Below are 8,746 nucleotides of genomic sequence, written 5' to 3' on the forward strand. Positions count from 1 at the left end.
AAATGTTTCAATAATATGATCAACATTTATTAATTCTTTTAAAAAAAATGATAAACATTTTAAACAATTTTTTTTATTAATTTGTATCAATGAGATTTAAATACTGATATTTTGAAAAGTTGTTGGTACTTGTTTAATAATTAAATACAATTTTTAAAATTCTTAATATAATAATTTAAAAATAAAAATAAAAATTTAGCCCTCATTGATAGGTGATCTGTAAATTCCACCGTAAACCCTCATCGAGGTCTGTGGTTTACCCTGACATTGGGAATGGGTAGACCTACCCTTACCTAAACTTTTAACGAATCAAAAAATCTTACCCTAATGCTGAACAAAATTAATTTTGTTAAAACTGTTAAATATAAAATTATATCATTTCATAATCAAACCTTTTTCAAAAATTAAGATTTATCCCTTTCATTTTTCTTACTTTCCAGTCACAATAATAGAATAAAATACGATGAATCCTAGATTTATCTTTTTCTTTCGAGATTTAGCTTAGTGGTATTGATGAATTATACAGATAAAAAGCATTAGGTCTTTAATCTTTATTTTTTTTTGTTCTTTAAGTTTTTTATTTTTTATTTGAATATATTAAATTCTTAATTATTTGTTTTTTATTTTATTAAACTTTTGATGATAAAAAAAAGGTAATTTTAAACAAAAAAATTCGAATAACAATTCAAAATTTATATTTTTTACTGTTTAAAAGCAGTTTTGAATATTTAATTTGACTATAAGAAAACTGTAAAAATATTAATTCAAATTGTAAAAAATATATTCTTTAATAATTTCAAATGTATATGAATTTAAAATGTTTTTTGAACAGAATTATATATTTATAACTTATTAATTTCATAATTAAAAACTTAATAAGATTAAAAATAAAAGATCAGAAAGTTAACGTATCTAAATAAAAGATGAAAAGGTTAATGAATTGAAAAAAAAAAAAAAAAAAAAAAGTGACCTAAGGATGCTTCTTGACAATTATATACTATAAATATAGGGAGAGGTAGACCCGTAATAAAATAAATATAAAATCTGATAAAGATCTTGATTAGGTTGCACCTATCAACTAAACTTATATATTTAATGTCAGATATTTCCATAAATGATAATATTTAATATTTTCAATCAATGAGGAGGTCTGATCTGATGCCAATGGATTCCTTTTCAAAAAAAGTTGATAGTAATTATTTTCATAACCAACATTTTCAAAACACTTTTAGTACATTTTAAAAAAATAATACTACAAACAATTTATTATTGGTGACATGACGTATTATTTCTAACAATATTTTTTATATTCACTTTTTTTTTAACTTTTATATTCACTTTTTATTTATTATTTTATAATTAAAATTATTAAATATTTTTATATTTTATTAATAATAAGAAGAGATAAACTAATCAATAATTAATTATTAATAAAAAATGAAATAAGAATGTATTAGAAGCTTCTCAATAATAGAAATGATAGATAAATTTGTAGTGATTTAAGGTATCACTAAGAGATTCGTTGGAGTTGGTTTTTAAATTTTTCTCCTCAAATTTTAATTTAAGAGTACAACTAAGAGGTTGTTGGAGATACTCTAATCAAATGAATTTAGTCTGTTGCAATTAGATTAGGCTGATTAGATTTAATTTAAGGTTTAGGATGATTTTAAACTCCACCCTATTGACCACTAATTCTGTGACCGCTTAAAAACAGTTGGTAAAACCTGAGAGTTACGGACGGAATCAATTCGGTCCTTAAACCAACAAATTTGGTCACTAATACGAGTTAGGGACTGAATTGCGATAGAAAATTCAGTCCCTAACTATTGTTTTTCTTGTAGTACTAAGATTTTGATAAGCTTTACTAAATTCATTTAGTCAGTCACTAACCATGCGAAAACCACAAACTTTGCTTGATCTTTGTTGATTTTAAGTTAACGCTTTCAAAACTCTTTCTATTGCGAAGGTCATAAAATTAAGGGGAAAACTAATTTTTCTTTTATTGTAACTTTATAAACCGATTTTATTTTTAGAAGAAAACATTCATAGGAAAAATAGTACATCTAGACGTAGGTAATTAAAAAATTACAATCTAAAAATACATAAGAAAAGTTAAATCTGCATCTTCAATATCATAGTAGACAGTGTTCGAAACTGTTTTTGGCATAATGATGAGAAACACACTCCATCTAGAATCGATTTCATAGTATTTTTCTAGCAATGACTGCATGATCTTTCAATGAGTCAGATCTATGTGATGATATACAAAACTATGAGCGGGGATAAGGGGGGCCTGAGGGGTCCAAAGCGTTAGAACTACCTCTATTATGGATGGTTTCGGCCCCTCTATTTCCAACAAATTAAGGTTTAGAGTGTTTAATTTGCATTGAGTTTGTATTTAATTACAATATTCAACTAAATTAATATATGATAGGCAGTAAAATTTTCTAAGTTTGTTCAAAATGACTCAATCTTATTTTTATAGTCTAAATCTAGCTTAATTTTGAGAAATTTTACATTAATACGTAAAAATTTGTTCTAGATCACTCAGGTGATAAATATATATATATGAAAAAAATTGAGCAAGTTTGATTTAGCAAAAACTTTTTTCACATACGCAAGTGTAAAACCGGCCCCCAATGGACCAATCCTGTATTCGCTTCTTCCGTTTTTCCATAAAAGAAAACACGATAATAATACACATATAGCGAGACAGATCACAACTACCCATATAGATAGAAAAAATTAAATAAAATAAAAACTAAAAAAACTACCAAATCTATTATAATAAATCAATAAAATAAATTATCTAATAAAAAAACCAAATAAAAAAGTGATTTATTTTCCAACTAAAACCCGGAATAAAACTCCAAAATCTAAATAAAGAACATTAAAGTTTTTTAATGGCTAATTCTTTAGGAGCATGTGTATGAAGTGGAGCCATGTGTTTTCGATGTTTATTCTAATTATTTATTTGTTGATATGTAATAAATAATAACCCCGTTATAAAAGGTTTAATAGAATTTAAAAACATTTCATCAAAAAAAAAAACATAGAATTTAAAAACTGAAAGCCAACCAAGAGAGGAGATCTCGATAATAAAATATCCTTTCTCACAAAAAATGTTAAATTATTTGGTAATTATTTATAGTTGGTATTTTCAATTTTTATTTATTCTTCCACGAATCAAGGGGTTAAATCATATTATATATTTAATGACAGGTATTAATATGCAGGCAAAAGGCCCACCAACAAGTCTAATCATTTTGAAAATTTTATCAAAAAAAAAAAAAAATCATTTTGAAAATTATACATTTTTAAATGGTTTTAATTTAAAGTTATCAATTGAAATTTCACATGCAGCCGTTAATATACACTACAATTTATATGCATTTTCTACACGTGCAAATTTTAATTTCTAATTAAATACAATTTCTAATTTCTAATTAAATATTAATAGTGTTACCTCTAAAGTTCAATTTAATCTAAAATATACGAATTTTATTATCTTGCAACAGTGAAATCCAAATAACATTGTCCCGTTTGTTTTACCTACTGTTTGCTATTTGCTGTTACGGTTTGCTGTTTGCTGTTGCTGGTTGCTGTTTGCTGTTGGAAAAGGTTGCTTTTCCAAAAAGCAGAGATTCTCTACTTTTGTAAAAGGCTGCTTTTCATGTGTAAAATGCAAACAGGAGGTCACTAACCAAACACTTAATGCTGCTTTTCAACTGTAAAAGGCAAACAGGAGGAGTCTAACCAAACACCTAAAACTCTGTCTTTTAAAATGAAAAGGCAATCAGGAGGTGAAAAGTAGGTAAACAAACACCCCCACGTTTTAATATGTATCTAGATGACAGATATCAAATAAAAGAGTTGTAACATTCAGCATTTATTAGCTAAACAGTACGCTCCTTCCAATCTTTAAATATATGTAATTTTTCAAAAAAAAAAAAAAACTTTCATTCAAGACAACCAAACAAATCTCTATGAAGAGTAAAATCTAACCAATTAAGAGTAATATAGGAGAAAAATTCAACATTAGAAAGAGACTGTTTAGCAGTTAGGAGTGGCAATAGAGAGTGGATTATCCAAAAACCGCGGGTATCCGAACCGATGGGGATGGGAATGGAGATAGGAACGGGAAATTTTTTTTCCAAAATCTAAATGGGGATGGGAATTGCTATATCCGTCCTATCGGGATCCCCACCCCGTTACCGTGTAATTTCCCGTGGAGATCCCTGAAAAATCCCCGTAGAGAGATCCCCGAATAAAATTAATTATTTTAATTTCTAACCATTATTCTTATATCATAAAAATTTCATACTGGAGGAGGACAATAAATACAAGGGCAATATTGAAGTTTTTGGAACGGGTAATTTTGAATGCTTTGGTTAGATTTGTTGTTTTCCTAAACAAAGCAAAATGAAAAAAATTCTAACTGGTTGTATTAGTAACTGAAATAAAAGTTCTAACTTGTTATATTAGTAAATGAAATAATGTTGGTAAATTGAAAGTTTTTTAGAGGTGTGGTCATTTTTTATGGGAAAATTAGAAAATTGGATTAAATGGGAGACTCATTTATATTTTTAACCCATTTACTCGACCTACTACATATCTAGACTATGTTTGTGTGACTTTTCCAAAATACCTCCACCCTTTCATCTTCCCCCTTCCTTTATCTCTTCCTTACGCAAAAACGGTTGCTCTCCAGACCTTTGATCTTCCTCTCTTCCTTTAAATTTTGCGAAATCTGCACTATTTCTCCACATCACCAAGTATTTCGCTTCGTCCTCTCTTCATCTTCCTAATCCTAGAAAACGAAGCCATGGTTCTTCATCTTCCTGTTCCTGCTCGTTTCTTGGTTTCTTTCTTCTTGTGACCGTCGAAGAAATGGTTATTCTACGTTATTTTCATTGTTTTTCCCAGTTTATCATATTGTTATTGACGATTTTAATGGTGAAAGGCACGAAAAATGTAAGTATCTACTGTTTTCTATACGTTTTTCACTTCTCGTATTCTGGTTTCACGAAGATTTGGGATGAGAAAGATCCTTAAACGTGACGATCTACTTCGTGAATCGATGATTTCATGAAGTCTACGAGTAGAAAATTTCATGATTTTTCACTCGTAGACTTCACGTAATCCGTTTTCGCGAAGTAGATCGTCACGTTTCAGACCTTGCAGACTTTGCGAAATCATCGATTCGCGAAGTAAAATCATCATCTTCCTGCACATTTATATTCGCATGCTTCGAAAATCCTCATTTCTCGAAGCCAAATCGCCCTTTTTTCTGCCTAACACGATTAAATTTTTCTGAAGGTGGTTGAATACATAACATCCCTTTCTGGAAGGCGTCATACTGTGGTGCAGGGGATATGATTTTCCTTCCTGTATAGGGAGAAATTTCCATCAAGATTGGCCACATTTACTTTAAAATGATTGGTTAGGAGATATTGTGTCAATCTTGTTGTGTACCATGTGATACATTTGTTGAAACACATTTCCACATGATTTTGATTTGACAAAATTATTTAAGTAAATGATAAAAAATATTCTAACACATTAAATTTAAATGCTTTGATTTATTCACACTAATGTGTTTGTTCAATGTTGAGTTTATTAATTTATAAGACATCAAGATAAAAAGCCTAAAGGCCCACAAGTGTAAGTCAAGCCCAAGTCAACAGATCAAGACCTCACGGCCCAAGAAGATAAAACGCAGTCGTATCAAGTGAAACGACGACTCAGCATCAAGAAGGATCGAGAAGCCTTCTAACAAAAGCTTCAAGAGGAAGCTTCTGAGTTAAGCGACAATGCAGTCAGGTCAGCGGCAGAACAGAACCAACTTATAGACAAAGTATTTATACTTTGAGTAAAGTTCAGAAGGCGCAGGAAGCTGTCTGGAAGACTTTGCCATAAATGTCGAAACATTCTGTTCATCTGACGAAAAGCTGCTGAGCACTGGCGTAGACAGAAGATGCAAGAATCTCATTGGCCAACGACACTGAGCACGTCTTGAGTGACAACGACAGGAAGCCGTTTACCTCCAATGGTTATTTCGAAATTCGAAATTACCGGTGCTTGAAGTGTCACTATATAAAGGCCTCTCAAATGCTTCATTCGATGCAGATCTTCAATTAGTCGAAATGCTGACCAAATTCATACTTGAAGTTCTGTGAGAAAAGCAAAGCAAAATCTTACACCAATTTCCAATCATTATGTAAAAGTCTAGAGTGATTTCATTCATCTAAAGTGTCTTAGCAATTGTTGTTTAGGACAAACATATAGAAAGGAGAAGCTGAGTACTCGGTTATAGTACTTAGTGTTGAAACACCTTTCCACATGATTTTGATTTGACAAAATTATTTAAGTATATGTTTAAAAATATTCTAAAACACACTAAGTTTAAATGCTTTGATTTATTACACTAATGTGTTTGTTCAATGTTGAGTTAAATTATTTATAAGACATAAAGACTAAAGGCTAAAGGCCCAAAGGAAAGTCAAAGGCCCAAGACAACTCGGCCGGTGTAAACAGAACGCTGTCGTTGTGAACAAAACGCAGCTCAGCATGAAGAAGGATCTGGAAGACTTTCTTCATCTACTTCGGAACGAAGCTGCTGAGTTGGACGACAAAGAGTACAAGACAGCAGCTGAGCAAGGAACAACTTCAAGACAAAGTATTTCTACTTTGAGTAGAAGACACAGAAAGCTGTCTGGAAGACTTTGCCATAAAAGGCGAAACATTCTGCCTGTCTGTCTAAAAGCTGCTCAGCACTGACCGAAGACAGGAGATACAATAATCTGATTGGCCAACAGCACTGAGCGTGTACTGAGTGACAACGACATCAAGCCGTTTCCCTCCAACGGTTATTTCGAAATTCGAAATAACGGATGCCTCAAGTGTCACTATAAATAGGCCCTTCAGTTGCTTCATTCGATGTAGATCTTCAACTAGCCATTACGTTGACCAAATTTACACTTGAAGTTCTATGAGAAAAAGCAAAGCAAATACTTACACCAATTTCCATATTTCTGTGTAAAAGTCTAGAGTGATTTCCAATCATCTAAAGTGTCTTAGCAATTGTTGTTTAGGACAATCTTATTATCAATTCTAGAAATAGAGATGAGAGGCTGAGTACTCGGTTATAGTACTCAGCGGTAGAATAGGAGTGAGTAGAGGTATAGAGGAAGGTACTCTTGTTATACTCAGCTTCTAGTTGTAAAAGGTTTGATGCTCTACCTTTAAAGAGCTCAGTAGAGGATTCGAAAACTCGGAACGTGTTCCGGGGACAGGACGTAGGCATAGCGGCCAAACCTGGATAAAGCTGCTAAGTAACATCTTTCTAACCTTAAACTCCTTTCATATATATATTGCTTGCTTAAAAACTGACTAAGTAAAGAGGTCACGCTGAGTTGTGTGCATTGAGTATTTGAGTTCAGGAATAGACTCAAGTGCTATCTCCTGACTCAAGGAAAGAAGCTGACTTAGTCACCAGTTGACTAAGCTAGTGTCTTAAGTTCACTCAGCGCGCTGTGTAAACCTTTTTTCAAAGAAAAAAAGAAATCAGCCTAAACGTACAAATTTTTTAAATAGTTCCTATCCCCCCCCTTGGAACTAACTTGTTACGTTATAAAGGACCAACAAGTTGTTGGTCCCTTGTTTAGTTGCAAGTATAGTTCCAAGGGGGGGTTAGGAACTATTTAAACTTTTTTGCAATTTAGGCAGACTTCTTTTTCTAAAGAAAAAGGTTCGAACAGCGGCGCTGAGTAAACAGCAAGATACTGGCTTAGTCAACAGGTGACTAGGTCAGTTTCTTAGCTTGAGTCAGGAGATAGCACTTAGAGTCTATTCCTGAGCTCAGACGTTCAACGCGCACAACTCAACTTGACCTCTTTACTTGGTCAGTTTTGATTATTTAAAGCAAGCAATATAAATAAGGAGTTAAGGTAAGAAATACTTCACTCAGCAGATTTATCCAGGTTCGGCTTCTTCTAAGCCTACGTCCTGTCTCCGGAACTCGTTCCGAGATTTCAAATACTCTACTGAGCTCTTTAAAGGTAGAGCCTCAAACCTTTTACAATATCAGCAATTGAGTATGACAAGAGTACCCTCCTCTATACTTCTACTCAATCCTAATCTCTCGTTGAGTACTATAACCGAGTACTCAGCCTCTCCTTTCTATCTCTAGAAATGATAAGTGTTTTGTCCTATACAATGATTTGCTAAGACACTTTAGACGATTGAAATAATCACTCTAGACTTTTACACAGATGTAAGAATTGTAGTGTAAGATTTTCTTTGCTTCTTTGCTTGCAGAACTTGTGTAGAAATTTGGTCAGCGTAATGGCTTGATCAAGTTCTGTGTTTTGTGAAGCTTGTGATGGCACTATTTATAGAGACGTCTGGGTCATCGGTCATTTTGAATTTCGAAATAACCGTTGGAGGGAAACGGCTATGTGTCGTTGTCATCCTGACTTGCACAGAGCTCTCGGCCAATCACAATCGTGTATCTTCTGTCCTCGGTCAGCTCAGCAGATGGTCTCTCCTTTTATGGTAAAGTCAACTGGACTGCATACTGTGTCATCTGAACTTTGCCAAAAGAGGAAACACTTTGTCTGGAAGTTTTCCTTTGCCAGCTGCTATCTTGTACGCTTTGTCGAGACTACTCAGCAGCTTCATCTTGAAGTTGTTCCCGAAGGTCTTCTAGATCCTTCCGTTTGCTGAGTTGCGATTTCATTCAAAA

The sequence above is a fragment of the Euphorbia lathyris genome, chromosome 7, assembly GCF_963576675.1.
Source record: "Euphorbia lathyris chromosome 7, ddEupLath1.1, whole genome shotgun sequence".
NCBI classification, from domain to species: Eukaryota; Viridiplantae; Streptophyta; class Magnoliopsida; order Malpighiales; family Euphorbiaceae; genus Euphorbia; species Euphorbia lathyris.